The sequence below is a fragment of the Acanthopagrus latus genome, chromosome 21 (assembly GCF_904848185.1).
Source record: "Acanthopagrus latus isolate v.2019 chromosome 21, fAcaLat1.1, whole genome shotgun sequence".
NCBI lineage: Eukaryota > Metazoa > Chordata > Actinopteri > Spariformes > Sparidae > Acanthopagrus > Acanthopagrus latus.
This window is the reverse complement of record NC_051059.1, coordinates 2,660,014-2,674,991: the sequence shown is the minus strand read 5'-3', so window position 1 is coordinate 2,674,991 and position 14,978 is coordinate 2,660,014. Positions and strand designations below refer to the sequence as shown.

At 41.0% G+C, this 14,978-nt stretch overlaps 1 protein-coding gene across 1 annotated transcript in view; it reads left to right on the top strand.

Moving 5' to 3' along the window:
• The first annotated feature begins 7,590 nt into the window (after positions 1-7,590).
• LOC119011809 (cadherin-18-like) overlaps positions 7,591-14,978 on the top strand; it is a 155,915-nt gene continuing 148,527 nt past the window's right edge. Inside the window, exon 1 of the mRNA XM_037085193.1 lies at positions 7,591-7,680. The gene's annotated coding sequence lies outside the window, so the exon portion shown is untranslated. The remainder of the gene's footprint in view (positions 7,681-14,978) is intronic.

The window sequence follows — 14,978 nt, the reverse complement described above, 5'->3', positions numbered from 1 at the left end:
TGATTTTCTGAACTGAACTCATCCTTCTCAAACTAAAAATAGAATAAAAAACCTTGACTTATTAATTACTCATAACAATTTCTATAATTTCATTTCTAATGATAATGATATCACAACGGGAGTACAAACAACATTTCGTTATTCAACCCTGTGTTATAAATGATAATAAATCACATTTTTAAAATATTTTCACTGAATATGAACTGAACTGAATTGTTTTACTTTTTAACTACATGTGTAGACCAGGCCTCATCCAGTACCAAGCTAAATAGCCCTAATCATACTAAATTATAAACCACATTTAACTACTTAGCCATAACTGGTGGGTCACCAGATCTAGGATCCAAATCAAACTGTAGTTACTCATAGAAACCGGTGACCTAATGATATGCTTGTTTGTTTTTTCATCAAGATCCATGCATTTATCCCTGAGAAATGTAACAAAACCTCTCTCTAAGCTTTCTGTCTCTTTATCCAGAACCACATCAAAAGTCAGTTGGGTCTGTTCTGGGCTGAGACTCATCCTCAATCTAAGTTTTGTAGATAGCCCATTATAAATGTAACGTGGGTTAAAAATGAGCCATGGGTGGCATTCATGCTTTGGTATTCCTTACACCAACATAAATAAAACAAAGAGCAAATGTGCAGTCAATCACGTGGATTTTAGCTTCACATTTGTATTTGAAAAATACAGCTCGGACTTAATTTCTACTTAGTGTTGAACTGTTCTGTTCAAATCCTGTTGATATTTCTCAAGTATGTCAAATGGTTATTATTGTACTGGCCACATCCTGAGGTAATGACATCGTAACATACACTATATTACCAAAAGTATTCGCTCACCTGCCTTTACTCATTCTATGAACTGAAGTGCCATCCCATTCCTAACTCATAGAATTCAATATGATGTCGGTCCACCTTTTGCAGCTATTACAGCTTCAACTCTTCTGGGAAGACTGTCCACAAGGTTGAGGAGAGTGTTTATAGGAATTTTTGACCATTCTTCCAAAAGCGCATTGGTGAGGTCACACACTGATGTTGGTCGAGAAGGCCTGGCTCTCAGTCTCCGCTCTAATTCATCCCAAAGGTGTTCTATCGGGTTCAGGTCAGGACTCTGTGCAGGCCAGTCAAGTTCATCCACACCAGACTCTGTCATCCACGTCTTTATGGACCTTGCTTTGTGCACTGGTGCACAGTCATGTTGGAAGAGGAAGGGGCCCGCTCCAAACTGTTCCCACAAGGTTGGGAGCATGGAATTGTCCAAAATGTTTTGGTATCCTGAAGCATTCAATGTTCCTTTCACTGGAACTAAGGGGCCAAGCCCAGCTCCTGAAAAACAACCCCATACCATAATTCCTCCTCCACCAAATTTCACAGTTGGCACAATGCAATCTGAAATGTACCGTTCTCCTGGCAACCTCCAAACCCAGACTCGTCCATCAGATTGCCAGATGGAAAAGCGTGATTCATCACTCCAGAGAACGCGTCTCCACTGCTCTAGAGGCCAGTGATGGCGTGCTTTACACCATTGCATCCGACGCCTTGCATTGCACTTGGTGATGTGTGGCTTGGCTGCAGCTGCTCGGCCATGGAAACCCATTCCATGAAGCTCTCTGCGTACTGTACTTGGGCTAATCTGAAGGTCACATGAAGTTTGTAGCTCTCTAGCAATTGACTGTGCAGAAAGTCGGCGACCTCTTTGCACTATGCGCTTCAGCATCCGCTGACCCCTCTCCGTCACTTTACGTGGCCTACCACTTCGTGGCTGAGTTGCTGTTGTTCCCAAACGCTTCCATTTTGTTATAATAGAGCTGACAGTTGACTGTGGAATATTTAGGAGCGAGGAAATTTCACGACTGGATTTGTTGCACAAGTGGCATCCTATGACAGTTCCACGCTGGAATTCACTGAGCTCCTGAGAGCGGCCCATTCTTTCACAAATGTCTTGTTTCACAGTCTGCATGCCTGAGTGCTTGAATTTATACACCTGGGGCCAGGCCAAGTGATTAGAACACCTGATTCTGATCATTTGAATGGGTGAGCGAATACTTTTGGTAATATAGTGTATGTGTCGCAAGATAATATGTGTATTACAATTAAAATGCATGGCATTCAACCATGTAATGCATTACATGGTTGAAAGAGGTGTTTACAATTAAAACTTCTCAATTTATGTACCCTGGTTTTAATCAAACATCACTATATTCTGGCATATGGTAAGTGGTGGATCACTGTCATCAGACAGCAAATACAACAGTTGTGTTCTTTCAGTGTCATATATATGAGGAGAGAGGAAGAGAAAAGAACAGGGAAACTATCAGTCCTGTGGAAGATGCTGTCTTTTACCAAATGCACCTGACAGCTTAATATCAGGTTAAAGGTAAAAACGGAGCACCGAGAGGAGGACTACATATTTTCATAGTGCTGCCACCCTAAAGGAAAGATGCCACTCATTTTGCAGTGGAAAGCATACATTTCAAATTTCTCCACCTGGGGTCTTCTCTTCTTCTAAAGTTACACATGCCAATCAATTTCAATTTTACAATAAATTATACATTTATGCATTATGCACTTCCTCCTGCCTTTACTTTTTTTTTTACTTGCTGGTTCTCTTCTACGTTTACAGTCATTGTCATGGTTTATAAGCAGCTTTCCTGATAAAATCATATTTGGGGTGGTGTCTGAATCATTTTACAGTTCCAGTAAAATCTTGAAGACAACATAAAATTTAAGGAGCAGAAAAACTAGGAATGAAAATGAAATGTGGAGAAAGGACGTCAAGTTTGTGTAGGATACAAGGTTTCACTTTGTAATGCAACTGACATGTGCGCACATTAAAGCAGAGAGAGGGACGACAGGGACGAAGAAAAGCTTTTAAAAAAGAAAGAAAGAAGAATGAAGGAGCGACAGGAACAAAAAAAAAGAGTTCAATGAGTCCTCAAACAGAAAAATGTGCTACATGAAAGTTAAGTAACAAGGACAAGTTAATGTGACTTATTAAACTTAAGTGACAGCATATAATATGTGCAGTGAAGACGTACATTTTCTTTGGGTTCTTTAGATCAGTGTTGTATGAAAAAGATATTCATACTTAGTTGTTTTTTTTTTGTTTTGTTTTGCACTTGTAATTGAATGTTTGATGTTATCGTCCGTAGCTGTCACTATCAGCAAATAATTCATACAGAGCACACTCTCCCTGTGAGTTGCACAATGAATGGTTCCTTGACATCCAGTTTACCTTATTAACCTTATCCGTTAATCTGAACATCCAGCTGCTACTGACATCTTTTTTATATAGAAAATGGATAGAAAGACTCTGCACACTCCCATTTTAGTAATTTTTTTGTCATATTGTAACATTACAGAAAGGACTTTTAGAAAGGTTCCTATGGCTTGTGGTAACATGGGGACGTTTCATGTGGGACTGCATATCTGCCCTTGGCTTTGTGAGCAGAGGGGCTTTGCCAAAAATGTGCCACATTTACAGTCCGAAGACAAACGAAAATGGACTTTCTGACTCAACAAGTCTGTGAGCAGGGCCACAATGGCAGAGAAGAAGCGCCACAACTTGTGCCGAGAAACTGAAGCAGGGAATGCAGAACTGGCTTCAAACTTTGAGTGCACTGGCCCCACCCAACAACCTTGCCTAGATAAGAATCAGAATCAGAATCAGAAATCCTTTAATGTCCCACAGATGGGGAATGTGTTTGTCGCAGCAATGTCAGAATGTTACAAGAACGGAGCAATAGCAAAATAGATGATAGACAATATGAAGACAATATAATTAAAAAGGAAAGAAAACAGAATCGACGTATATTCATATTTACATGATATAGTGGAAGAATGAACAGCAAATATTTATATACAGTTTTTAAATATAGATAATAAATATGGGTGTTGAAATTAGTTAGTACAGACTTATTGCACAATTCAGAGTACAGGATGAGGTCTACATGGAGCAGTGCAGGTTGAACAGTCTGACAGCAGCAGGAAGGAAGGTCCTGTGATACCTCTCCTTCACAGTTAGGGTGTATCAGTCTGTTGCTGAAGGAGCTGACCAGTGCTGTCAGAGTTACCTGCAGGTGGGACTCCTGCACCAGCAGTGATGACAGCTTGTCCATCATCCTGCTCTCTCCCACCACCTGCACTGAGACAAGAGGGCATCCCAGGACTGAGCTGGCCTTCTTGATAAGTTTATCAAGTCTCCTCCTGTCTGCTGCCGAGATGCTGCTGCTCCAGCAGACTTCTCCATAGAAAATGGCTGAAGCCACCACAGAGTCATAGAAGTCAGGAGTTCCCCCCGCACCCCAAAGGACCTGAGCTTCCTCAGCAGATACAGTCTACTCTGACCTTTCTTGTACGTAGCTGACCTCCCAGGTACCTATAAGATGTAACCATCTCAATGTGTACAGGGCCGTGCCTGCGGAAATCCACCACCGGCTCTTTGGTCCTCCTGGCGTTGCATATTCATCTGCAAGAACAGCCGCTTCGGACACTTTGGAGACTTTCTGTTCAATGTAGATGGCAATTCGATTCGGTACACAGTTTTTAAAATCCTCTAACAGCACAGTAACAGAATATTTCAAAGTCGTCCACCCCTTTAAAGCAACACCAGCGTTCAAAGAGAGCCTCTTTCTCGTGGCCAAATTCCCAGTAAGTCTGGCCATAAGTTTTCTTTAAATGGCAGAATTTTTGCCGATATGCCTCAGGCACCAATTCATCGGCCCTCAGCACGGTAGTTTTGACCACGTCATAATCCTGGCTCAGCTCCGATGATAAAGATGTGTATGAATCTTGAGCCTTGCCTTTAAACACACTCTGGAGGAGCAAGAACCAGACATTTATAGGCCACTTTAAGGTCTTGGTGACACGCTAAAACAAGACGACATATCTATCTATGTCCCTTACCACAAAAAGGAGGTACAAGACGAATACATTTATTCACATTAAAGACATCCGAAGGCGAGTCAGATAACTCGGTCGAGGGAGACCGCTTCAGGTCCAGCTCCTTCAACCGAAGCTGCCTCTTTCATCTCTCTCAACTCTAACTCGTCATTGAGTTCTTTCTCCTTTAAGTCTAAGGGGTGCATCTCAATTTCAAAAGTCGGAGCACTTCTTCTTTCTGCACAACAACTGGCAAGCCAGAGTCGCAAGGTAGAGCTCTCTTTCTGAACAAGGCAGACCACAAAACACTTTTGATTTCCTGTTTGTTCCATTGTTTAGACACAACTATGTCAAATTTGTTAGCAAATTTGTCAGTTTGGGAAATGGCTCCTGAGAGGACGAGGCCTTTGCTCCATCCTCCCTTTATATGTCCTCCAGTTGATTTCAACACTGCCCAGGCTTGTTTTCCTGCAGGAGATAGACAGACAGAAAGGGGGCACCAGAGAGCAACGGAGAGAAGCATAACCGGTCGGGCACAACAGGTACTTCCTAGCAGGCCAGCACACAACAGTAACATTATTTCTCTAAACCAGCTGCCCTGTATGTTTGTCATAATGACAATATTAACAAATATAACAAAAAATAGTTACAGTCTACAGCTTTGTACAAATAGGCTAAATAGGCTAAGTCACATTTCGGTTAGCTGCTATTATCTTTTAAATTTATCACGATTAATTTGTAATTTAAAACACCTGAGTTGTTCTCAGCATTCTCACTAAATCTAGCCAATCACTATGTTGGTCATCTGGATAGGTAGGTGGTGCAGTTGCAAAAAACGTCCCAGAACTGCAGTCTCCTCCAGCTACTGCAGGACCATAACATTGATCTACTCATCAGTCATTACACATGAACATTGTATTCAGACTGCGATGTAGTGTGCGTATTGCCTGACATAAGCTTTTTACATCTGGCAATTTAATTTATGCTTCAAAAATATTAAAAATTATTTATCTGATGATTCTAAAATTATTTGGCTGAACAAAGCATGCAAGTTTCATATATTTAAGGTGATAATCTGATAATCCAAAATCTAATTGACAAATCCCACAGGCTTTTTGCTGAGGGGATGCTGGGATTTTGGATTATTGCTGAAAATGATCCAATACTGAAAAATGTTGTGTGAAGTGTAAATTATTTGCTAAAAAAGGAACAAAGCTAACATGAGGCTATCAACACCCTAAACTGCTGTAAAAATAAAAATAAATGATACATTGTAAAGTATTTAAAATATAAAATATCATACAACTACAGTCCACTTATAAACATGAACAAGTGAGTAAATGGGTCTCTGTGTGCAGTGTTCAGCGCGATAATGTTTAATATCCCTGACAACTTCTTTAGTCTTATTTAGCCACTTGTTAGCAACCAACACGTAAGGGCTTCATAATTCAATCGTGAAGTAGATGTGCAAAATTAATTATTTAGAACTTTACGGCTTAGTATATTTCAAACACATCAGGTAAATAAAAATTCACATAGGGTCTCATGGGGATAAATAAAGCTCTGTAAGGCCGAGGGAGGCTGCAGGTTCAGCTGATGATTCTTTGTTCAGTCATCAGTGACCCTTCACACTATTACTTTGTTTTTACATTGTCATTTGATACGTCAGTGTAACATTTTGAAATATTATGTTTCCTTTTATTGCAATGTAAGATTTGCAGCTCAATGTCCAATGTCATTGCTGTGCTTGTGGTTCAGTCAGGTTAAGGCATAGAAAACGTTTGGTTAGTGTTGGGATATTTGCACAAACTCAAATGGAAAGGAAAAACATTTCCAGTGGCGTCACACTTACAAATGTGACACAAATGTGACACAGTATCAAGCTGTGGTCACTGGCTTGGCAGCCTTCTCACCTGTAACTACACCACCACCATCCCCTCCACCCCCTGACATTAAAGTCAAGTCATAAACATGCAATTTGAAGCTGTTACGACGTGTACAAATATCAACATGGTACGTATGAATGCATCAGTGGTTTTTAGAAAGTCAACTGTCAATATTATATTCTAGTGACTGGGCTGCCTGTCAGACTCCTTGGTATTGGCAGCATTTAGCCAAATTTTATCTCAATACCTCAGTAAATAAAACAAACTACAGTGCTGTAACTGAGGAATGAGACCAACATTGTGTTATATTAGGATTAAACTCTAATCATCCTTTCTAAAAGAGACGGTGAGCATGGAGAACAACTGACGGGGAGGTTAGTGAGCAAACTATAGAGCGATTTGCAGCCACTGGTCTACCAGGTATGTATGTGTGTGTGTGTGTGTGTGTGTGTGTGTGTGTGTGTGTGTGTGTGTGTGTGTGTGTGTGTGTGTGTGTGTGTGTTTGCAGCAGCCAGTTGTGGTATTCCTTTGCAGGTGCAGCGGCTGCAAGCTGGCAGAGTAGGAAAAGACAAACATATATATTTATATACTGTATATGCTTAACTGAGAGACAGAAGGGAGATGAAACCATGGAGTTGAATGGAACTGAAAGTGCATGAGAGAGAGCGAGAGAAACAAGAAAACAGAGGAGGAGGAGAGAGAGGGGTGGTGACAAACTGAACAGAGGCGGTCTTTTATTCTCCTTACTGCTACAACCACAGAGAGAGAGAAAGAGAGAGAGAGAGGGAGAGGGAGAGATACACTTGCTCGTCCACAGAGGCGGGCAGATGCAGAGCAAGAGAGAGGGAAAGAGACAGATGAGAGTAGTGCAGCACGCGGAGGGAGAGTCTGAACGAATCATCTGCACAAGGTAACGACCACCACCCCATTCATCTTTACCTCTCTCTCTGTTTTCCTCTCATCTTTGCTGCCTTCGTCTTCTTATCTGTCTTTATCGGTGCTGAGAAAATGCAGTTTAGCTGCCGCAGCTGTTTCTCCTGTGCCTGTGTGTGTGAGAGAGGGAAAAAGTGTATACTGTAATTGGTATAGTATGCTGTCTGTTTGTGTGTGTGAGATGTAATATGTCCATAGTGTGTGTGTTTGAAAGCATGTGTATGAGTGTAGATGAAAAATTCTTTGCACTCCATATTTTAGACTGCTGGTTCGGGAGAAGAGATTATTCTGACTGTACATATGCTCGCCGTTAAGACAGACACACACACACACACACACACATACACACACACACACACACACACACACTGCTCTAGCCCCAGTAGTGTTCGACTCCAGGCAGGGCAGAGCTTAAAGGAAATCATTTGCACACTGGACTGTGATCAATTCTCTGCAGTCTTGCATGCAAACCAGGCAGCTGGATGAATGCAGATTTTCAAAAACATCAACCCTTGTCTGTGGATTTTTATAAGCCTAAACCAGTGTGATATTTTTAAGCTCTTCTGACAGAGACGGTACTTTTCTCAAGAGTAAAATGAGTGAATACCTTGGTGAATCAAGATGTGGCTCTGCATGTGTAAATGCAGCCAATTTGGACCAGCTGAAAAGTTTAACAGAGCTAAGTAGGACTATCCTGGGTGATGTGATGATCTCCATGTGCTGGTTGTTTTTGCCTTCATTTTTGGCTCATGTCTGTAGTGTTCATGTCATGTTTAAAGATATCATTGATCACTTGAAATGCAGTCTGCACTGCAAAGTTTAATACTTGAGGGAAGCACAGTTCTTAGTGTTTGTTCAAACTTGACCAAATGTGTGTTGTTGGTCACAGTGACGTGCGGTGAGGTTGACGGCTGGTGAGGCACTGACGTCATCAGTCAGATTTACAAACATATGAACCATACAGAGTAGCTTATTCACCATTTGATTGGCAACAGTTGACGTGTTTTGTTTAAAATGTCATTTCAACATGTTTTTTCCATATACAAACTGCAGCATAGAAAAAAGCACAAACATTATTATCGTCTTACATTTACTTATAAATAAAGTCCATGCGCCGCTCCTTCTGAAGAAAAGAATCGATAACTTGTTTGTAGAAGTGTTCCTTTTCTTTCTTCAGTTTTAAAAGTCTCTCTGTCTCAATGGAAATCACTGCCAGGGAAGAAAGTCGTGCTCGATCAGTACTGTTCCGACTGTATGTTTTCAGTCTTTTCAGCGCAGAGAATGACCGCTCCACCGATGCTGTAGTAGCTGGAACAGTGAGCACCAGCTGGAGCAACTTTGCCGCCTCAGGAACAGTTGGGATAAGATCCTTCTGGGCCAAAAAGCTGAGAAGCTGTCCAGCAGATTTACATTCATCCCTCACTGTTTGTGAGCCATACAGTCCAACGAGATCCGCCTTTAGTTTCACAAAGTCAAAGAATTTGGCGTATTTTGACAGGCTCTGAAGTTTCGCGTCATCAAAATGTTGCGACATTTCATTGAATTTTGCGCAGTCTACCAAACCAAGGAAAGCCAGCTCACCGAAATGATCAAACCGTGCCTTCATTTGACAGCTGACGTTATCCAGAATGTTACAGAACAGTCGTTTTCGTTCACATCTAACCGACTGTCTGTCTCCACTCTCTGTCAAGCCCAGTGCGCTGCATTTCTGCTCAAATCGGTCACAAAAACTGTCAAACTTCAGTCTCACGCAACGGTGTCGCGGATGCGTGCACGACAGTATTCAATGTCCATTACTTTGTTTTGCAGCACTCTAAAAAGTGCGTCAGTTTCATTGAAGATGTCTTCATACATCGTGAGGAGGAAGCAGGTTGATGCTTTTGAGAGCCACCCATCGTATCCTGCTGCCATCATCAGTGTGTCATTATCCCAGTTGTCGGCATTTTCCATAATTACATGGAATAAGGTGCGCAGATCATTTTGGTGCACGCTTATTGTCTGGAGCAGCCTAGAGTTAGAGCTCCATCGCGTAGGTGCTGCTCTGGATAAACGGCGCTTGACAACGTCATCCAGTAAATGAGTGCGCTTTGTGGACTTGCTGAAAAATGATGCTAGTCCCTCAGCTGTTTTAAAAAACGTGCGACATTCAGCTTGTGTGCGTAGCAGTGTGTAAACATGGCTTCCGGCACTTTTTCTTTAACTTTAGCTTGCACTCCATTAAGCTCCGAGGCCATTACAGCAGCACCATCGTACGTCTGAGCGACAAGCTTGTCAGTACAGTCATATTTCTCCAACACTCCCAGGACGTACTCGGCAATGGCAGGAGCGCGTCTGTCCTCACTCACGTCATCAAAGCCCAAAAACGCCTCCTTTACCTCACAGCCTGCTTCGGATGTAGCCACGTACCGTAATATGACAGAAATCTGAGCGTGGTTTGTGACATCTGTGGTCTCGTCTACTTCCACAGCAACAAATGGGGCTGCACCGATCTCCTTTTTAATGTCATTCCTTATGACATCACCAACTGCTTCGATTAAATCGTTCTGTATTCTGTTTGACAAGCCAGAAAATACAGTAGATGTCTCCAGATGTTGAGCTAGCCTGTCATCTTTCTCAGCAAAAGCATGTAATAATTCAACGTAGTTCCCACGATTAGCTGAGCCTGCACTTTCATCATTTCCACGAAATGCTAACTGTTGTTTGCAGGTGGCATCGATGAGATCTTTTAAAATCTCTCTGTTCTCCTTCACCTTAGCATTGTGGATGCTGATGTTGAGTCTTCGCTGTTCGTCCAAAGCCAAGTCTATCCTGGACATCCCGAATGTTTTTTGCGCGATTTGACTCTGGATGTGCGTAGTCGACCGCTCATGTTTGATGAGGCTTCTTTGCGTCCAGACATTGTTAGAAGTGGAAAACAGAAGGCAGGAAAAGCAGAAAAGGTGGTTTCTTGCTGGACATCCACAAAGCCAGTCTTTTCATTTGTACCACTCTGTCTGAAATGACCGATTCTTCAGTCCTGTAGCATACCTAACTCCGGCGTTGGTCTTCCTTTAATAATTATCTCCTGCTTCGATTGAAAGTCCAATTTGGAAAAATTCTTGAGTTTAGAGATGTAATCCTCCATGTTGAAAATGAAGGTAAACAATATGAAAGGATAACTGGAAGGCGGCAATTGACAGGCTACTGTAGCTTGCTATCACTTATTCTATTATTCTTTAGCCGGGGCGTCATAATCCCTGGGATCACCAGCGCCCCCTAACATGAGGCAGGAGAACTGCGTGCCTCACCCAGTGCCTTTTCGCGGGCGTTTTATGATCACTCAGCACAAGAAACACGTCACTCACATACAGTTGTTTATAAAACAAACAAACAAACAAACACTGTACATCATATACATCAGCTAAACTATGTAAACTCAGCTCATATAGTACAAGTGGTTGAACATTTTAATACCGACATACAGAGAGACAGCAATACCGTCTGATTGCATAGTCATTGCGCAATCCAAGGTGAGGCTCAGCGCGCTGCTGCCTCACCGCACATCTCTCCATAGTATCTGAACGGCAATTGTGGAAATTGAGCGATTTTGGAAAAAAAACACCCAAAAATGGCAAATTTAAATGGAAAATGACTGTAAAGCACAAATTATTGAATAAATATAGTCATTTAATTTATTTTTTATTTTTTCTTTCCATAATGACAGGTGAGGCACAGCCTCACCTGCCTCCCCTGACTGCACGTCACTGGTTGGTCATCAGATCTACTCTGTTCATACACCAATCAATCCAATTTATACACCCACTGACTGCAAATATTTAAATGGTGGTATCAGCCTTTACTTCTATCCCTATACCACTTTCTACTGCATTAATTGTCTTGAAGTAAGTTACTTGAACCAACCCTTCAGTGTATTTTGACAATGAATATTCAGTGCATTTACATGCACAGCCTAGTCAGATTACAGCTATAGTTCGACTATGCTGCTCAATCGGCAACTGCAATTGTCCGAGAATACATGCCAGTGAGAAAATTGAATTACTGGCCGAAGCATGTCATAGCCCGGTACGCTAGGTGGCGTGATACTAGTGGTAACAGAAACACCTCCGGCTGACCTCTTTACGTCACCAGCTGCCTCGGCATGCGAGAAAGATGGCGTACGAAGAGGGAGGAGAGGCTACATCTTTGTACATTTCATATATGGTGTACATGATCATTACACAAACTAGATGCACAGTTGCGCTCTTGCTTGTGGTGATTTCGGAGAGAGCCGCCATCCGTCTACTTCCGGCTCACGGCCCTGGTAGAAAAATCTGCAGCCTGCGCAGAACGCAAAACTCCGATCTGATCTGATGGAACGTATACATGCAGGAATAACGCGACTATCAATCAAATAATCTAGGTGTATTAATCCGACTATGAGAAATCCGATCCGGTCTGATTTTGTCAGACTAAGGTGTATACATGCATCTTAAAAATCCGGTCATAGTCGGACTAACACAGTAATTTGGTTTTCTTGTGTGTCATGTAAACGCACTGATTGTCAGGAGATCTTTTCTGACAATGTTGATAAGCTTCACGGTTCACCATTATTTTTTATTTGTCTAATTAAGTTATTCTATTGCAATCAAAATTGTCATCATTCACACATTTCAAGGTGGTTCTAAAATGGAATAATGACGTATGACTATTGTGGACTCTGGGAGTCATATGTCAGAGCTTTGACTGTTAAACAGGAGGAAAAACTGACTATGGGGGCTTTAAGTGACATGATTCAACAACAAAATGTTACTCACATTACAAAAGCTATGTTATTAATGTATGTTGAATTATTAAAAACCAATGGTTGCTGACTCTTGGTCTCTAACAAGACACAAACCCCAGATTCTGGAAAGAAAGTCAAGTGCACACTCCCAACAACCCCCAACAGGGCTGACTCATATTTTTAGGCCAAGTTAGCAACATTCAACAAAAACACTATAGAATATTTCAGTTGGATTATTGAAGTGTATAATCTCGCAAGTTAAGTTCTAAAACAAAATGTTACAATACAATACACTGACAAGATGTTTCTTTCATTGTAAAAAGCGTCAGCTTGTCATGGCATCGCCAGCTCATCTCACCTCCCACCATACTGATTATAGACATGTTGACAGTAAACATGTCAACTTTTTACAAATCAAGTAAAGTAAATGATGTGGGCTTCTTTGCTGTATGTGGAGGAAGTTTTAAGTCCCCCTTGAAAAAAATGCCACATTAAGAGACCTGTTGCATTACAAGACTGTATAACTCTGTGCAACACTGTCTATAACATAGTTTCAACCAGTTGGACAGTTTGTTTAAGGACATGTATTTGTATCATTTGTTACAGTGATCGAGGTGTAATGTTTATTTGAACATTGAGTGGTAAAGTGAAATCTGATCACAAGGATCACTCAAGACGCACGCTGAGCCACATGTTAATGCCAGGTCTGACTTGACGGGCTTGAAACTGTCCACTTGTGATCATTTCACTGATAAATCCAATGTAAGCAGCCTCTCTGTCTGTCTGTCTGTCTCTCTGTCTCTCTCAGAACACAGCTGTTTGCCTATTATTTATTTATCCATTTTTCTCCCTTACATTAGTTAGGACTTGGGTGAGTTATTTTAGAGACCCTGCAAACCTCAGATTATAACTCTTTCCTTTTTGGGTTCCTGTTGATTTCATTGGTAAATATCATTTTATTCAAATGTGAAAACTACTGAGTCCCTTCAGATAGCAGCTCAAAAGGCCTCCCTACCAGAGAGCACAACTAAGTGGCGTGTCCCCTCAGAGTTGCTGTAGGGGAAGAGTTCTTGTTGTTCATGATATGTGGGGAGAGGAAATGAAAAAGTATGTTGCTGCTCAGTGCACGAATATTACGTCTCCATGTCCCATCTATTATTTTCTTATTAAACCAGCTCCATTAGAAGAACCCAAGACACTCGGTTAATTTTGTGGCAGCAGTAGCCCCGTTCACACTGCCCTTTGAGTGTTGGGATCCTGCGCAAGTTCTCTGCATCCTCCTCTGTGTGAAAGTTCCAGATGCGGTGAGGGCTGAGACTTCGCTGTGGCGCAGCAGAAGGAAAGCATACCTGTGTGAATGGATAAGTCATTGGTGGGGAGCGAGGGTGTGTCGATCTGATGGTGATTAAAGTCTGATAACTAAACAGATCATCACTCACATTTCCTCTTCCTCTCTCAGCCATGCCATAATTGCCCTAACTGAGCTCAATAGTTTGGTGTTTGAATGTTTCTATGTTGACAAATGTGTAAGCAGTGAAGTGCCAGAAAATATGGTGGACTTATAGAGAATATGGTACCTAGCAGAACACATGTTGTGAGTTCCTCCAACATTCGCAACACAGGGACTTATTTTATATGTCAATTTAAAATGAACGGTGGACAACTCAAACAAAAAGAAGTGTCATTAGACGGCAGGGAGGTATTTTAACTAAGACGCTAAGTGTCAGAGATCCTGCCTGGAGCAAAAATCATACCTCTGGCTTGAGATGTGATTGGCACGATTTTCATCAACTGTGCAATCAGTGTCGTGCCATGATTCATAAAGTCAAAGCATCTTATTATCTGTCTTCCCTATATGATTGTAGTGGAAATCTAGACTAAAACTAAAAGACTAAAGCAAGACTAAAACCTTATCTAATTGTCACACTTCAATATTACCAAACTGAATAACTAGTTAATCTTCCAACATTTCTGACAAACAAGAACAGTGTGATGTCTTTAACAAGCACTAGCTCTAGACCCTGTAGTTTCTTGTTTAGGCCCTTCTCTGGTGACAAAGTATTTGAAGCCCTAAAAGGTCCTAAAAGGTCCACTGGTGCTGATCATTTGGATCCATATCTTTTACTACTAGCTGCTCCTGTTATAACAGATGTTTGGCACTTATTTTTAATTAACTTTAATAACTGGTAGCATTCCAACTGTGTGGAAAACTGCTCTTGTTTCTCCATTGAATGTGGTCCTGTGGATGACTTAAATAATTATCGCCCAATCTCTAAAACTGCCTTGCATATATATATATATATATATATATATATATATATATATATATATATATATATATATATATATATATATATATATATATATATATATATATATATATATATATGCAAGGCAGTTTTAGAGATTGGGCGATGCATATATATATGCATATATATATATATATATATATATATATATATATATATATATATATATATATATATATATATATATATATATATATATATGCA